This window comes from Athene noctua, chromosome 28 (assembly GCF_965140245.1).
Source record: "Athene noctua chromosome 28, bAthNoc1.hap1.1, whole genome shotgun sequence".
Lineage (NCBI taxonomy): Eukaryota > Metazoa > Chordata > Aves > Strigiformes > Strigidae > Athene > Athene noctua.
In genome coordinates this window covers 2,969,142-2,988,344 of record NC_134064.1, presented here as the reverse complement: position 1 = coordinate 2,988,344, position 19,203 = coordinate 2,969,142, and positions in this window count along the sequence as shown.

Genomic DNA, 19,203 nt, shown 5'->3' with positions numbered 1-19,203 from the left:
GTTTTTTAGAACCCTCTGTGCAAACAGCCAACTCCCACAGTCAGTTTTGCTGAAGTACATCATAGCTGGCTGATTCAAACAAACAAAGCAGAACTCACGCACCTCCGTGTGGATTCTTTGCCCTGACATTGTGGACAAGTCTATTGGAAAGGAACCTGATTTCCTTGTGTTTCAGGTTACTCCTCTGTAAATGGCTGTAACGATGCTGAATTGTTACTGGAGATTGGGAGATGCTTGAGATTATTTTGTTGCTATGTAATTCCTGGGCATTGTTGCTAAAACTAATTTGCAGCCAGTAATCAGACAAGAACACTAAACTTCCTTTAATTTGTCATATTTCTCTTTCCTTGTTCCAAGATTGTGTTTGGAGGTAATAGAGAAAGGAGTAGGAATAATATATGTGAGCTCTCTGATTCAGGAGCTGAAGGGTAGCAAAGACACATCTTTGCTTTTATAATTATTTCTGCAAAACCATGTTGGCAGATTCTCCCTGTAGAACTACAGCATATGCCAACAAAACTTTTTCTGTTGGCATTGCTACACAAGTTCCTCAGATGATGTGAACTAAGTTGACAAAAGCAGTATTTTGTCAGTGGTGCTACATCTCTTGGATTCAGTATTTCAAGACCAGACAGTATATATATGTGGTTTGTTTTTGTTTTTTTTTTTTTCTCCTTCACCTCTTTCCTTGCTGCTCTTCCTCTCTTCACCTGGTGTCCTTCCCCATCATTTTCTCTGCTCAAGAGAAGAAACAGCAGACAAACCAATCCTTCCGAATGCAACAGTGCTGGCAGTATGATCCAGCTCACTACTGATATTTAATTTCAGCTGTGTATAAAGGGCACGGAAATATTTTATCATTTTATGCAGCTTGTCTGTCCCATGCTGATTCCATATGTGATCCAGACTTTTTAAAACTAGTGATCTTTGCTTTCTAAAAGAGAGAAATACCTTACCAAAAGAGAGTGAATGCTGCCTCTTGACCCTCTCAGCTTTTGGCTTCTCGACGTACCTGACTTGACCAGACAGGTCTGGGGAAGAAAAAAATTAACACCAGATGGATTTATGAAAAGAGCTCGGTGGCAGATGGTGCCCGCAGACATTTACTGACATCTCCTCGATCTTAATGGGTGTGGTTTTCCCCTTTTAGCAGCACTGATAGTACATTAATATGTGTGTGTGTGCATTATAAAGATATGCTGACAGATAAGGGACTGTGTTATTATCAGCAGAAGAAGAAACTTGAGGACATCTAATTTTTAGTTTGAATACTTAAGAGTTCACCTATGCTCGTGGTTTAATCCAATGGCAAGCGACAACAGTAGGAATCTTTTCAGTCTCCTTCAAGCCATTTGATCAAATCTGTGAATTCTTGAATCACCGTTTTTTTTAAATCAGTTCATCTTCAACATATGGGATTTATTTCTTCCGATAACCATCATCACTTATACATTCAACACAAACTCTGAGCTTTCTGGCCATACCTGGATAATTGGAAACAATATTGAATGTTTGCTAGTTTTTGCAAAGATGCTTGGGATGGACTTAACCAAACCCCAGAGCATTCTTAGCTTTAAGTACATGAGCAGGCTTAGACAATCCAGCAGCACATTAAGTGCACCGCTGAACTCGCTGACCACTAACAGAAACACAACATCCAGACCCAGGAAACGTGTGTATGTTACAAACTGCTGTGGGAACTGCCTTCTGGTACAGGAATGCTGTCTGAAATCCATTTGGATTTACTTGACATTATGATCCCTTGCTTGTCCTTTGACATCTTTCCCTACGTGCGTAATTTAGGATTTCTTCACCAAGAAGTGGTACTTCACAGAAACCACGTCTCCAGTCTGCTTACCCCAACTAGGAGTCTGTCTTCACTCTGACACAGACACAGCTGAGTACCTGGTGCAGTTCTTTGCTAGAGACCTCAGAGAGAATGTCCACAACAGAGCTGGTAGCGGCAGTGAAAGGAGATGATCGGGTTGATTTGTTGCCTTTCAGCGCATCCATTTCGGCAATTCCTATCAGCAAGGCTTCCCCTACAAATGGGACTTAAGCTGCCCTAACCTTCTCCCACAAGCTGAAAATCTGCTCTCGGAAATCTTTTCGTCAGAGTGATTTATACTTTCCTGACTTAGCAGAAGTAGACCTACCCAGTGACATACTCAGTGCTGGACTAAATCCTGGGTTTGCCCAATCATTCTTTCCTGGGTTGCTTTCAATCTCTCCTTTCTACATCTCGTGAATTTTTCATTGGCTCTAAAGAAGGATTGTCTTCTGGAGTCAAAAGTAGAAAGATGAATTAAAAATGAGGAACAAGGGTAGCTTGGTTATAATAGGCCAAGTTACTGCCTTGATTTTTTTGTTTGTATAGAAATGTGGATGGCTGTGAAACACCACAAAGCGTATTTGGCTGGAGAACCCTCCCTGACTCTGATCTGTAAACCCCAGTGTTGCACAGAGATGATGGATCTTTGCCTATATGAAACATCTGAGGTAAAATGTTTTAACTGAAGTCAAGAACAAATCAGGGCAAAATGTTGTTCTGGATAAAATTGTCATTCTCAGAGTAAAAAGAAGGTTAGATGTTTATATTTTGCCTTTTGGTACCTTCCAGTTACTGTCAGTACGTTGCACTAATTGACTGTACATTTAAACACTGTGATGTAGTGATGCTCCTGTTGCAAGATTTTATTTTTTTTTTTTTCCTGGTGTTAGAATAGTCTTAAAAATTCAGAGTTTCATTGGGAGAGGTGTGTCATTCAAAATCTGATGAAATTTAGTGTCTTGAGGGGCCTACATTGCTTCCTTGGAAGTCATTTTCTCAGTTTGAGAAATCCGAGTAGGGGAAGGGATTGGAAGATGTGTACAATGAGTCAAACTTGTGGAGAAAGTGGAGTGAGGATGTAGTGAAAAAGATGTGTGCTTTTTAATCTTTAAAAGCAGATTAGAGAGGGAACAAACAGTTAACTTGAAGGCAAAAAGTATATTGAGGAAAAAAGTAATGTGATGCAGTTCCAGTGTTACTGAAATCTGAATGGTATTAAATTCAAACACACTTTGATTGAACACACCAGTGGAATTTGGAATTGAGGCAACTGAAGTTGCATGAAAAATCAGTGTCTGGCAAAAGCACAGTTCAGCTCTGTGGGGGGGACTGAGGTCTGAGACTCAACAGACCTGAATTTTGCTGGGTCTACCAGTGTCCTGCTGGATGACTCGAGAAAGTAATTTTTGGGGGCACTCGGGTCACTTAATTTCAGGCACCCTCAACAGGAGATAGGAAGCTTTCTCTGTAATTCACAGCCTCTGCGAAAGGAGTGAATTTTGAATTGCTTCTGGAGTAGCCCATCATCCCTTTCACTGATTAGGCTGTGTTAGACTTGCTTCCTAATTCGGGCACCTTATGTCTCTAAAGTTAGGGCTTGTGACTACCCTTCCACTAATGCTTCACTTTTTGTACTTGGATAATGGAGATAATGATGCTGGACTTGTTTATGAAAAGAGCTTAGATTTCACAATTGAGAATGTTTCTATATATGAAGTATATATAATTAAATTCTTTCTGTTGTTACATGCAAAATTCTGTAACAGATGGAGTAGTATCATTTGGCAAATAATTCATCTGACATTTCCCTCATCAATCATTAAACAATTGGCACATTCCTTCATTGTGCACTCAGCTTTAAATCCTGTTTTGTTAGATGTTTCGCAGCATACTGATGGGCTTGGTCTAGATCCTTTGAAATCAAGGAGGAGACTGCCTGGCTTGAAGAGGCTGTGAGTGCAGCATCAGGCTCTTGCTACTCAAGTCTGTTAAAGCTCCCATCCCCTTCCCTCGCCTTCGGTAGCTGAGTGCTGATAATTTCTGATGGGTGGAGAAGTTCCATGATATTCAGTAGTTTTCTTAATGCCCAAACTACTTGATTTATATTAACATCCCCCCGCCCCAAGACAGTGATTTTTTTCCTTTGTAATTGTAGGACAAAAGTTTGAAAAAGCTGACCTAAATGAATCCTACCGGCTCATTAAACAGCGGCAACCGATAAATCTTTTTTTTTTAATAGTCTCGTGAATTTTTAAATCTTGGAGTTAGTAATGCCCATACTGTAGATGTATGGAAATGGATATTTCAAAACTGGGCCCTAACTTAAAGAAGGGTGATTTGGATAAATGATTTCACTTTCCTTCCACCTTTTAATTAAAACTACTGTGGCATAGACTGCGTACTTCAACAGATTTCTTTTAATAAATTGCATTAGGTGCTATTAGCTTTCAGGGTATTACTCCAGATTAACTCTCTCCATTCTAGGATTTCCTCAACTCTTTGCCATATCATTCATAATGAAAATAGCTGGCTTTCTTTTCCTTCTTCCCCTCTCTTTATTGCATCAGTATGCATTGCAAAACCAGTGGCTTGTACATCCTAAGCTAAGATAATGAGACCAATATTAATTCCACTACAGCTGCTACAGGCATGTAAATGAAGCTTTCATCTGTCCAGCAAAGCAGCTCTGAGACTTGCAAAGCGCACCCGGGCTAAGCAGCATGAACAGTCAGGGAGATGGCAGAGGTGAGGGTGAGAGAGTGTGTGCTAAAAACAGCTGAAATCCAAATGTCCCGAATTAATATTTCCTACTCGAATCAATGCCGTTATTATCCGCTGTATTAATTATTGCAAGGACATTTTTGTGTGTTTGTCCCTACTGATCGGGATGTAGCAATCATTCCTCTGTTAGCACTAAAAAGGAGATTTTGTGAACACCCTCATATTTTCTTCACATGTTGGCCTCAGTCTCTGCCAGGGGCCACGTCTTCTCGGTGGTGCCCACGTTGTGCAAGGCAGGTTGGAGCAGACTGATGTGTCTAAAAGCAGCACAGTGTTAGTAGGGCAGTGCATGGGCTAATTAGCTCTGCCTCTCAGCAAAGCTAATTAATCTAGACTGTGGTGTACTGACATGACTCTGTTGCTTTGAGTTCTGGCAGGAATTCGTTTGTGGCTGAAGTGTCTCTGCTGGTTTTTTGCGTTGTGGGTCAGCCACACCCCACAAAAACTTAAGCACTAGCAGTTACGTAGGGTGGGAGGAGAGTGTTAACCCTTGGCCATGTATCATCTCTCATAACGTATTTATATTTTATGAATGACAGAGGCTTCCCAGAGCTCTAAAAAGTAAATAATTTATTTCTTTTAATCAGATTTCCTCTATGTAATAGTGCAATAAGGAGTTGTCTGTGGTTATAATACCGGGAGACTGAATAACTCTGCATCGTTGTGGAAATCTCCCCCCTTTCAGTGCATATCTAGTGGTTCTGCTTTTCAAACATACTTGCTTCCAGTCCTCTTCAGCACAGCACTTAAGCCTCCGTGAATGGCTTCAGTGGGGTTTAACCGTATGTTAAAGGCAAGCGTATTTTAAATGCTTTGCTGAATTGAGGCCTAAGTGAAAGCAACATGCAGAACCTTTTGACAAACATCCGATTTCTCTGAACTCAAGTGGCCCGTTATTACAGGTTTGAAGCCTGCAGGGATCAGATCACGACTCAGGTGGCTGCAGAGGGGACCCGGTGGTTGTAACGTCTCCGCCTCACTGTGCCATGGCCCAGAGGTGCCTCTGCAGGGCGTCACCTTCGGCTGCATGTCCTGCTAGTGGCAGCAACAAGATGAATTTAGGTATGTTTTTATCAGTAACTTTTCAAGTAACAAATGCATTCAGCATCCATATACCTCTGTTTAATATAGGTAAGCCAGAAATAAGCAAGGGCTCAATTTGGCAAGTACTCCTAATCTCTGATGAAGTTGGAATCCAGAGACCCATTTTCTTCAGATCCCTCTCTCGTAGCTATTAGGATGATATCGGTGTTCAATGAGCTCTATTTGTTATTAATCCTTCAGGAAACAGTGCATTTTAATGGAATAGTTATGTGAAGGGATGCAAGGCAGAGCCTTGGCATTTTGGGGGATTGATCTGAAACTAAATTGGAAAGTCCAAAAGAGATTCTTCGTAATTTATTTGCTGTTAGAAAATAGAAGAGCTGAAGGAAATTTTGCCAAAACAGGTGTGATACAATTTGGAGCTAATATGGAGCGCGTCACGGGGGATGTTCCAGTTCTCTAGAGCTCCAAACTGAGGGGGATTTCTCATCTCATCCAACTGGTTATTCCTCACTTGACTTTCCCTTTGTTCCTGGCTCCTCAGTAATCCAAGATAGAATGACCCACTGTCATTCTGAGAGTTCAGTGGGATGCTTGAGCCAGGAATCCCTGGAAATCACTGGTGCCCCTGTCATCCCGTTTGCCCTGTGAAAGTCAAGGATGGACCCAAGCTCCAGCGTTCCGTGTTTGGGATCAGTTTTAACCGGGAGGGAAAGAGCTTTGCTGTTTCTTGATCTTTTTTCTTTTTAAAATTTTGCTTTCCATTTCAGTCTTTTTCAAGACAACAACTAATTTTGACAACCGGTTTATTGTCATTGCTGTGTTTTGGCCTGCTGTATAAACGGTGCAGTGCTCACACACACACACACACACCCCGCCTCAAGGGGAGAAAAAAGCAAGTCCCTGGAAAAATTTCTGCTGAGTGTATAGCACTCTGTGTAGAACAGACCAAATCAGCTCCTGAGGAGCTATTTAAGTGTGTTGCCAAGATGGTGAGTATAAAGACAAGGTTCTATATTTGATTTTATTAAAAACCTGTAAAACCCAACACAGTTGTGAGGAGCACTTCCGACCTCTCAGGTAAATAAATGTGTTAACAGAAGAGATTTCCTTACACATTGCAGGTTTTGGGGCATCTGTAATCTGCGTTTAAATAATAGACTAAAGCAGCCTTTTCAGAAGTATTTCACTCTTGGTAAATAGAAATTTTTATAAATGTGAGAAAACGTTATTTACTTACAAGATTTTGTTGAGAAGAGTTGTGTTAAACATTTCTCAGCATGATGCTGTGTTTGCTTTGCTTAAACTCAAGGATTTTATTGATAAGCCAGCATTAGCAGAGGCCAGCCAAGACCATAGGTGTCTTCTGCCACTTTCTTTAAAGTAGGGAATGTCTCTTGAGGTTCTCTGTACACAGTCCGTGGTTTACACTCTGAGATGCCAGCACAGCATAAATCATACCAAACTATTTGCAAGAGAAAAACCCTGTCCCAGTAGGAGGAAAGGCGAGAATAGACAGGGGAGGTAACTTGTCAAAGTGTAACCAGAAATAGAAACCAAATTTCCAGGTTCATCCCACACTGTCTGCTGAATGATGTTTTTTGCTCTGTGTTTTCCTGTACATTATTTCCTGTTGGGGTTTGTTGGTTTGGTTTTTTGGTTTTTTTTTTTTGTTTTTTTTGTTTTTTTTTTCCCCAGATTAGGGTAGGTCAGTGTTTTTAGGGCATTCATAATCACAGTTGAATGTTGACTCTCAAATAGTTATGGAACATCACATAATTACCTATAGTGAATTCTTGCTGGTTTTCCCCTCAGGGCATTTGTTGCTGAGCCTAATCTTGAATCCTTCTCATGCTATGTGAGAATTTAAACCCCAAATGATGGGCTTCTAGAGCCTGACAAACAGCCGCAAGGATGGGAGCTGGCAATAATAGCAATGAGAGGGATTTTCAGAGGCATCTGTGGTAGCTGAAGATGCAGATAAAAGTACCTCCTTGGACAGAGATGGTAAGGAGGCAGCTACAGAGATATTTCCCTGCCGCCCACCTTTTGCTGTGCCCTTTGAGTATCTATCAGAAGGAGTTTTTCCAGTGGCCAGACCCCCCTTCACCGAATGGTTTTCTTGGAATGATCTTGAGCATTGTTGCTTCATGCATCAGGTGTCTGCCCTGGCTGACAAGGATCACCAAGGAACTCTGCACCGTGGGGATCCAGAGACAGCCCTGCAGTGTCAAGTTCCAAGGATGAAAGAACTCATCACCACCGAGCCTCAAACCCGCCAACTGCGCTTTGCTTGTGAGACTGAGAATCAGAGATGCAAAATGGAATGATCAGATGCTGAAAGTAATCTGTGAAAATAATTCGTAGAGTCTCCCTCTGTGTCAGCCCTGCGATGAATATGTCCAGTGCTTAAATAACGTGGCACCCCAGAGAGACATGGCTGCTATTCGAAGGGTGTAGCCAAGGATATAATTTCTTTTGCTGATTTGAGAGGTAGGGGCAGCAGTTGTGCAAGATGAAAATTGTTGCTGGAAAAATTTTTCAGCTGAAAAACACAGTCCTCTTCTCTGGAAAAAAAAACACAGACTATTTTTGTTCAATTGGGGAGGTGATTTTGGAATCCTCCACCCTCACCATTCAGGTTCAAGTAGGAACGCACATTCCATTATTTAGACAAGTATTTAATTCCTATGCTATTTACCTAGATATATAATATAGTCTGGTGTTTCTGTACTGCAATAATGCAGAGTTTGATCTGTATGACACTTCTGCTTTCCTTAATTTGAGTTTTGGGTTGTTTTTTATCTTTACCCCCAGAAGATTGTAATTGCCAGAAAATGGATGTTCTATAATCTGTCTTTAAAGAGCAAATAATTCTATGTTATGGAGGAGTTCTGAAGATAAGTAAGAAAAGATATTCATTTATTAAGTTAGAATAAGAATCAGTCCCTTAAAAATTGCTGCTTCCTGACAACGCAAATTTTTTACAACAGTCTGAGAAATTTTTAACATGTTAAAATACTCTTAGGCATTTTTTGCAGACTATCTAAAGGACTTTAGTAAAGATAACCCCTCACAACTTGCCCCAGTCTTATAAAGCAGAAACTAGGAAAAAAAAAATGAATAAAGAATGAGTAATTGGCCTCTTGAGTATAATGATACTGTCTGTTTCTAAAGGACATTTACTTGTGTTAAAATCAACCTTTTTCCTCAGAAAAAAAACCCACATTTCTGTGGCACTAAAGAAGAAGTAATTGCCAAAGTTATTTGTGTCACAATAACTTATTAATCTGGAAGGATGAAGACACTATCCAGAGGTCATGTATGACCCGGTAATGAGACCATCAAGCATCACCATAAATAATTAAACCAAGCTGCATTACTTGAGAACTTTTTTTATTTTCCTCTTCCTCAGGCACTTTTAAGTTCCTTCATTATCTATGTAATTCGTATTATGGGTGGATTACCGACATGCAGAGCTGTCATTTTAATCCTTCTTGGGGAATCACAGAATAATTTTAACTGGAAAGGGTCTCTAGTGGTCACACACTGGTTTGGGTTGGAAGGGACCTTACAGACCATCCAGTCCCGCCCCCCTGCCCTGGGCAGGGCCACCTTCCACCAGCCCAGGCTGCCCAAAGCCCCGTCCAACCTGGCCTTGAACCCTTCCAGGGAGGGGGCAGCCACAGCCGCTCTGGGCAGCCTGTGCCAGGGCCTCACCCCCCTCACAGGGGAGAATTTCTGCCTTAGATCTGATCTAAATCTCCCCTCTGTCAGTTTAAACCCGTTACCCCTCATCCTACCCCTCCCCCCTGACCCAGAGTCCTCCCCCCCTTTCCCGCAGCCCCTTTCAGCCCTGGGGGGGCCGCTCTAAGGTCTCCCCGGAGCCTTCTCTCCTCCAGCTGAACCCCCCAACTCTCACAGCCTGTCCTCACAGGGGGGGCTCCAGCCCCCCCAGCATCTCCGTGGCCTCCTCTGGCCCCGCTCCAGCAGGTCCGTGTCCTTCTGCTGTTGGTGCCCCCAGAGCTGGACCCACACCAGGGGGGGCTCACCAGAGCAGTGTAGAGATTGACCAGTCCAAGTCCCCTGCTCAGAGCAGGATTAGCTGTAGAGCAGGTTGCCCAGGACCATGTCCTTCTGAATTCCAATATTTCCAAAAATGGAGTCTCCATAACCTCTTTGACCAACATCTTCCAGTATTTGAGCACCATCACAGTAAAAAGCTTTTTCTTACGTTTAAATGCAATTTCCCATGTTTCATTTTGTGCCCGTTGCCTCCTATCCTGTCTCTGGGCAGCACAAGGGGTCTGGCTCTGTCAGCTTTTCTCCTTCCCATCAGGCACTTATACACATAGATAAGATTCTCCTGAGCCTTCTCTTCCTGAGTCTAAATAGTCCCGACTCATCACTTGTCCTTGGCTGACTTGCTTCTCATTTGATCTGGTTTTCATATTTCTAGTTTCAAGCAGAGACCAAAAATTGGAATTGACATAGTACATAACTAAAACATGCACAACAGGTACTTGATTTACACCACCACTCCTTCCTTAGAGTGAACAGCTCTTAGGAAAAAAAAAAAAATTAAAAAAAAATCAGTGAAATCTATAGGAGAGAACAGGAATTGTGCATCGTGTGTAGCCAGTCAATGGAGGACGTTTGGTATATACAGAAAGGGGAATGATTTGGGCTTCTTAGATTGCTAACGAGGTTTGCTGTCAGGGTGAGAAGCAGTTGATTCAATACCTCATGATTCAGTGCTTCATGTTAGCCAAGATGACAGTCATCATGTTTACCTGAAAGGCATAATTAATCTAAAGTTAATTGAGTAATTCTGTATTTAATCTGTTTTAACAGAGAATTCAATTGACTTCCTGAACCAATCAATTTTTCTCTCTCTGTCATATTGCTTTTCAGGAGGGATTGGGTCTTTGTTGTTTTTTTTTTTAAATATTGTCCGAATCCAGATGTTTTGTTTCACTGTGGCGGATACAGACAACTCCCTCCATACCACTGTGGGCAGGGCAGCGTGTGCGTTTCTAAACCAGTTCCTAAGAGGTTTTGTCAGTCTATCCCTTATCGTTGTTGGGATTAAAAAAAAAGCCACGTTGTAAAAGTCCACCAAATATCTTTTCACCACCATTTAATGTGCTTGGTTCCTAAACAATTGCGATTGATTTTGTTTGCTCTTGCAAACACGAATTATCCCGTAATCATCTTAGCCTTCCAGCCATGCTTACATTGACTTGTTTGTGTTTTAAAGTGAGAAAATGCAGACATTGTCATGAAAATAAGAAAGGTTAGAGGCAAATAAAAGGTGGGGTTTTTTTTCCTCCCTGGTTGGCAGCATGTGCATCCACTTCAGTTAATTGTCACCCTTACAGCTTATTTACTACAGTGCAAGGAGTGAGGTAAATTTCAAAATTAAATGAATGACCTTTATTTTTGCTTTTGCTTGTGGTTTTTGCTAAATGGCTATTTCAGGGTTCATCAGTGACAGTCTCTTAGACTGTGTGATTGCTTGCTTTTACTCAAAACGAGTCTACGCAGCAGAATACTAAAGGGGACAGTATTTTTCAACTACGATACATTTCTTTACAAGCAAGGCTTTGTGGCTTAGTACAGTCTAAGTCCTGGAGGATGCAATTGTACAGACAATTACCCACCATTTTTGAATAACAGAGCATTTCCTCTGACAACCATGTAGATAACAGGAGCGAGCACTGCTGGTACTTTGACTCCCTTTTCTGGCTAATGTGTTTTATTTTTTAAATGGCTTTAAACCCATTTTTCTATACTCTTTAGCTTTTTATACAGTTTGGATTTCTGCTTTTTAGTGAAAAAGGAGTTACTTTTGATAATTTGCACTAGTTTACTCTTCTGTCCTACAACGTATATCTCTGCATGCCCATTTTATAGAAATTGCTTGAAAGACTCATGTGAAATACATTATCCTGGAACCAATGTGTCTGCTCTCTGTAGCTGATTCCCTTGCAGGAAATACGAGGCTCATTCCTGAAGGAGGAGGGTGGAGCCCTGGGGTCTTTACCACGGGGAGTGCTGATGCCCTCAGGAAGTGAACAGGAGAGAGATGCACTGTCTACCCGCCAGGAAGAGAGCTTCAGCTTTTTGTCCCAGAGGGTTTGTTGTGCATGTCCCTTCGAATGGAATAGCATAGGTAGGGAAAAACTCACACCTAGTGAAAGCCAGCCAGTTGGTGTTTTAAATGGGTCCTGTGCCATTCCAACCCAAACTTGCCCAACGTAGGAAAAATTGGTAGGGTTAAATCAATAAACATTCTTGCTGAGAGCTCCCAATAAATGTTTGCAACACAGAACTGATTGTTTTGTGCAGTTACAGATCTTTAGAGAAGTCTTTACCAGAAAGGACTTGCAAGCGCTTGCGGCCGTGGGGGCGGTGGTTCTGATGGCACAACCTCAGAACTGTAACTCTGGGGGGAAAAAAAGCATCAGGAGCAGATGAGCTGCTCTGAGAAAGCTCCAGGGAGACCTTAGAGCAGCCCCCCAGGGCTGAAAGGGGCTGCGGGAAAGGGGGGGGGGGGGGGAACTCGTCATCAGGGGGGAGGGGTAGGATGAGGGGTAACGGGTTTAAACTGACAGAGGGGAGATTTAGATCAGATCTAAGGCAGAAATTCTCCCCTGTGAGGGGGGTGAGGCCCTGGCACAGGTTGCCCAGAGCAGCTGTGGCTGCCCCCTCCCTGGAAGGGTTCAAGGCCAGGTTGGACGGGGCTTTGGGTACCTGGGCTGGTGGAAGGTGTGCCTGCCCGGGGCAGGGGGGTGGTAGTGGGCTTTAAGTTCCCTTCCCAAACCATTTTAGGATTCATGCCAATGCCTTTAGCCATGAGAGTGAGAAATGCTGGAAAGGCCGTGCTGAAACGGGTAGAGTTATTTCTAAACAGAGTGAGTTTTTCCACTGCTTTTTTTGAAGACATGATGGGGCAAGGTTTGTTATGAGCTGCTCTGGGTTTAATCCTAGATAACTCAAGTGAGAATTTGGCCTGAGTTCTCTTCAAGTGCATTTCATACATGATAGCAGCATTCAGAAATGCAGATTAGTGGTTCTATAAATTGTCATTAGGTTTTATTTTCATTTTTTGTTCTGAAAACATTCAGGGGACTTGCAGTAAGGCCCCATGTATTACTGTAGCATTGTAAATTATCTTTAAGTTGAAAAAAAAGGTACATTAAGTATCTCTCCTATGCAGTGTGTTCAGTTCATTATTTCAAGTGTCATGCTTGTACAAGAGGCTCCTTTGGTAACTACTCCAAGGAAGTAAGGCTTGATTTTCGTGAGGTGCTGAGTGCCCTTGATGTCAGTTGGTTTTAGGGATGCTCAGCCTCTGGAGAGCACGCTCTGGACAAGGCTTTAACCTAGCTGGTAATAGCTGTAGTAATGAGAATTGGCAAGGCAAAATTTTCCTGTTGGCACGCTCACTATTCCTTTCACATTTCATGTCTCCTCTGGGAACTTTCTCAGCTTTTTTTCACGTCCCTGTTCATAATGACTGAAGTGTTCAACCAAAATAAATTTTTCGTAAGGAAATTTGAGAGAATTTTTGTCTTTTAGGACTAGCTTGTTGTATAAGGTCCTTAGGTTAAGCTTGTTTCTATCTAACTGGCTTAGATTAGGGCAGTCTTATTGGAAGAGTATTGTAGGTAAAAATTACAACCATGGTACCATAATGCTTCAGAAGGTTCCAAATTGGATTTTCCCAGTGATGAACACAAATGGTCCCATTGTTTCTATATCCTCTTTATCAGCAGCTGATATTAGTAACTCCTTTTGGACACGATGTAATAGATAAAGGATAATCTCTTCCCTAGGAATACTCTTTCTAGCACCCATTGTAAGAGGTTGATGTACATAAAAAGATTTACCCGCCTTTGAAAACACTTGGATATTGTTTATATCCTTAATAATTTGAAGGCATCAGTGATCACTATAAATTATTACACCTTTTTTTAAAAAAATTACAAAACTCAGTTCGTAGGTTTATGAGATCCTGTGGCCATAAATTTCACTAGTTAGTAGTGTTAAGTAGGGAAGAACATGAAAGATACCTTTCCAAAATCTGCTGAATATGTTTTCCCAGATGAATCCCCGAGTTGAGATGGGATTTTGCGGGTTATTTGTTGTAAGAATGATCCCATTTTTTTCTCCCTGAAACTCTTTCTCTTTCTTGTTTCTCCTCCTGGAGCACAAGTTTGTCTCTTTATATCCACCTCTTGCTTTTTTAATTTCATTTATATTATTAGGGCCTCCAACAGTGCTATCTTTTAATCTGTCTGCACAGCAGTTGGTCCATGATGGTGACTTCTAAATGCCATTGTAATGCAAAGAGGAAATAATGCTATACCTAAGTAACTATCATGTAAGTAGCAGTGTACAGAGAAGTACTCTGGAGCCTGGTATGCTTTCATACCCTCAGTGAGCTTTTGCTTTGGGTTGATGCCTCTAGGCTGTGCTGGGAAAAAAAAAAAATAAAAAATGAATAGCACCATTCTTGCATAGACAGAAAAATTTCTAGTGGGATACCTACAAGTGCTGTGAACATCAGAATTCGTGATCTTAAGGCCACATGCTTGTTACCTTTGATCAGCAGGTATACCTGCCGTGATGACATCAGTGGGTACAGAGAGAGCAGGATCAGAAAGTTTTCCTACTGCAGAACCTTCAGCTGTCATTCCCCTCTGCTGTGTGAGAAGTTAATGAGGCAGGAAAAATGACCAGCGGCAGCAGCTGGAGCCCAGTGGCTTCTACTAATATTTTCAAAAGGGAAACAGCTACTGGCTGCCATTCTCAGTCTTTCCTGCCGAAATCAAGGAATTGCAAAGGAAATTACATTTGTAGATTCCAAATGCTTAAAATAACCAGATTTCATACCATGGCTGGTGTTTGCAGGGCAGTTGTGGGAGAATGCTGGTAGAAGCCTTCGTTGGCTTACAGTTGGACTCATCTTTAAGGTCTTCTCCAACCTAAATGATTTGATGGCTGGGGTTCCTGCACCCACACTGGGACTTGAGCAGGGGTGAGCTTGTAGCAATAGGTCTTGCTTTTGCAAATCATCCTTAGCAGCGTGCTCTTTCATCTTGTCTTTTAAGCCCAGTTCCACAGACTGCCTGCAGTGTGAATGTACTACACGGACACTTACGTACAATTTCAATACACAGTTAGATAGAGGCCGGTATTTTCCTACTCGTGTTTATCTTAGTGAGAAAACAACCTGGTGGTATTGTCTGTGAAGTTGATAGTCAATCCCAGTACTTACTGTAGATGTCTACTCTCTTCATCATCTGGGTCATGAATCTGCTAAGTAGATTGGAATCCTATGAACAGGGTTTGAGGAGCATAAGAAGTAGGGTGACAAACAGAAAAATTTAAGAAAGCCTTTCTGAATTCCCAAACAAGTAAAAACCATAGCAAGGATTAATGCTTATGGTATTCCAGGTTGTATATGTCAGATAGAATGAACACTGATTTTTTTAAAATCCTGGTTTTGGGATACTTCCTGTTTTGAATACACTTGCATAAAGATCCAATTAAATATCAAATTAAAATCAGTTAGAATCTTTCACTTAAATGAGAATTAATTGTTGCCAGTATCTGAAGAATTCATTTGTTGTTTATTTACCCATCTGGTCATTCAGAGTTCTGGAAGAATGAAACGTAATGAGTGCTGAGCATTTTCTTTTTCCATTTCAGGTTCCAGTTGTGGGTACTTCAGGTTTGAAAACCTGCCCTTTCATGTGAGAGCATCGTATGAGGAACTGCAGGCCTGATTTACAGAGTTGTTTACTTGCTGAACACTCTGCCTGGTGCCCGCTACAAAAGCACTAAGGTGTGTATCTAATTCAGTCTAAAAGTTCCAGGTGCTTAGTTTCCTTTTATAGAGTAATTGATGCTGGGAAGGACTTCAGGACATCCATAGCCCAGCCTGTGCTGTCGAAAGCAGTTGAACTAGACCAGGTTACTTCAGCCCATGTCCGGTCTGGTTTTGAGTATTTCCAAGGGCAGAGATTCCACAACCTCTGTGAGCAGCCTGTTGTCGTACAAGACCACCCCATGATGAAATCATCCTTCCTTCCATCTAGTTACCGTTTCCCGTGCTCATGTTCTGTTGCTGTGCACCTCCTTGGTCTGTGGCTCCTGGTTAATACGGCTTTTAACCTACAATATTTAATGTAGTCCAGGATTAGGGAACTTAGCAGTATTCTGCAGGGATGGTTTTTCGCTTGGTTGGACTACAAGAAAGGTGGTCGTGGGTAAGCCGTGGATGGGATCTGCAAAGGTGCTGGTTCAGTTCAAAGTCTGGTGCAGATATTTTGTGAGACTTTGGGCATGTCAGTCCTTCAGTTCTCCCTCTGTCAAATGGGGAGACAGTCATGTTCCCTCGGCATCTTTTTATAGCTGCTGAGTTCTCTGTTGAGTGTATATATGACACCGTGTGTACAGGTAGGGGAACAGTATTGCTGATCGTGTATGTCACATTAAAATCAACAATAATAGTGTAGAAACACATTCAGGAATTCAGCAAGTGTTTTATCGTATGCTGGTTTTAATGTACCAGCCAAACGGAAGGGGTCGTGAATTGCTGACAATTAAACACTTAGCATATGAAGAGTTGAGGGTAAGAACTTGGATGTATACATTTCAGTCAATAATTCACAGGACATTAGAGCCTTGATGTCAGAAGTTGTACTTTGCACAGGATGATAGTATATTAACGAGGTTGCTCTAGCCATCACACTCTAATTGCTAATTTGCTCAGAGTTTACTAGCGGTGGGGAGAAAGGGGAAAAGGAAAACCCAAGGTCCGAGCTCAGTAGCCCTTGAAACAAAGATGCGTGCTAGCTTTATTTGCAGCAGCTGATTTCCGAGTTGTGTATTTGTTTCAGCCTTGGTGAATGAGACCAGACTAAAAGGAAGCAAGTGAAAACAGCCCAGATTAAATGGACTCGAAGTAGGCCTTATCCCCAGATCGTTCCCCTGGAGCTGAATGGTAACACAAGTAAGGCAATCGTGTGTTCCAGAGGATGTGGTGAAACATGTTCTCATTTCCCTAAAAACCCACCCTGAGTTCATGGCGTTTCTTCCTGTGATTCCGGTTGTTATTGGTGGATGGTTCAGGTGTCTCTGTACGTAGGATATTTGTTATCCCTACCAAAATGCTCACCATGATTTAAAATGTATTAATGAGATAAAGATACGCCACAATACTGACCTGTTGACACGCTGGCTGCTGTATAAGCAGAGAAGCAAGATGTGGTCATTTGTTGTGTGCCTTTATTAACCAGCGAGTCCTTGAAAAGTTGTAGTAGTTGGGAAACGGGGGCGAAGGACACAAATTTTCAGATCAGTTTAGCTGTGCTACTACAGAGAATGGCTCTGTCATCAAAGAGACCGGGTGTCATCTTTACAGGATTGTGACAGCCCTTCATAGCAGAAAACCCCAGAAGGTTTAGGAGTCTTTGTGGGTCAGAAACCACAGAAGCACATTGTGGATGGCTTTGGCTCATGCCGTCACTCAAGGATGGGAGTTGATTACTTCGGAGAGTTGAAACGCCTGTATTCACACACCCTCCCTGCCTGCCCCATCCTCCTGTGCCCACTGCTGGGCCCACCCCAATCCTTGATTTTCCAGAGAACTCTCCTAAGATCATTTAGGTAGGCAGGGTCTGCTTTCCCTTTTGTTCTGAGCCAGCACTCATTTGCAGATATGTTGCAAAAGGCGATATAGACACCTTAGAAATCACAAAGTTGTGCCCCCTAATTATTGTTTTGCCTGTAAATCACATTGAAAGAAGTCATGCTTTGAAAGGCTCGCCAATTAACTTTATACAGATCCCTGCAGTCCTCCTCGTTTCAGCAGCATTGTGCAAAGTACATGTGAAGCAAAATGTGATGTGCAAGCTAGTTCATGAAATACGTATGCCCATTTACATACGTAAAGACTCCCGTTTGTCTGTGTGTGTACATTACTGGTACACATCAAATGTGGACACATCTGTTTCATTCAGAATGTGCCAGATTAGCTTGGAGAATTTATACACATTGTCAGCCTATAGAATTTGCAAGCTCATTTTGAATGCAACGACTTGAAGATCTTTACTTGGAAAGCTAAACAGGCTAATTGAAGGTGTCAATAACTTCTGTTGGCGATAATGCTGAGGAGTGGGAAGGGGTGAGGGATGCGGGAGTGGTGTAGCGTGGCCCAAAGAGGGCAAAGCATGTGGCGTTAAGGAGAGAGTAAGGAGTAAGTAAGCAAGATCTTACATGAACGTTGTGCGCTGGTGTTCCCCACTGAGAGCATCAACAGAACCTTCCCTCCGTCCTCAGTGCTGGGAAATGTAAACATTTCCCTGTGTGAAATACTTTGTGTGTTTGGAAGCAGTGATGTTCCCCTGAGATCCTCCATTCAGCACTCGGACTCCTAGTGTGGAGTGGGGTTCCCTTTAACGGGTGGGCAATGGCGACAGCCCCTGCCTGAGAACAGGCAGCTCCTCACCCTCAATCCCGGAGCTGGGAAAAAATTTGCTTAAAGGTCCAGTTCCCAAGAACATGGAGATGACTTGTACCTCTAACAGTCTCTTAATGAAGTGTGTAGTCAGTCCTGTGTTGAATAATTGTCCAGCTGGAATGGTCTCTTACTTCTTGTTATGATAATTAAATCTCTTTGTCTCAGTAGCACTTGGGGATTACAGGTGGGCTTCTGCCTACTCCAGAAAAACATTGTCCGTGTTTTGTTCTCCACTTCATCCAGCACACCACACACCCAGCTAACGTGGAGGGCAGTCAAACTGTTGTGGTTGCAACCATCTTTTCATTTCAGCCTCCCAGATGTTGGTAGCAGTAAAGTATCCTTTGGCTAAATCGTGCTGCCAGCAAATTCTGATAGATGATCCTGAAAACTATTTGTTAGAGGTATAAACTCAGGAATTGGCATTGGGATAGAAAAGCAGGGCTTGTGTCTGAGGAGGAGTTACATTCTAGTTAATCTTAGGATATACGATATCTATATTGTTGCTCTGCCTGTTTATTTTTACTTTGGGTTTGCTAAAGCTGTTAGATGCTTTAAAAGCAATGAGAGCTGAGATTAGACACTTGTCACTAAGCAGATAAATTTATAAATAAAAATAGTTGTTAGTTGTCTGAGAAAAATTTAAGCGAAACCTTAATTAAATGAAGAGGAAATGCATCCTGGTGAAGATGATATCCTTGTGAGAATAATGGCTTGAAAAAAGCTGGAGAGCATCTAAAACCAGTATTAGGGCTAGTATAGAGTCCAGCTTGTCTTGGAGCGTTACCTGCAATCTTGGATGCGATGCAGAGACTGAAGCTGGGGTCACCACGGCTGAGATGATCTGCATATGCTTTGAGTCACATCAACCTTCATAGTTATACTAAAATGCAAAAATTCTTTGGTTAGAGGCTGTATTGGGGTTGTGCCTTTGGTTGCACGTCGGAGGAGCTGTTGTACACGTCAGCAGGTTATATCAGCACCTGATAAAAGAGGAGATCATAGACTCATG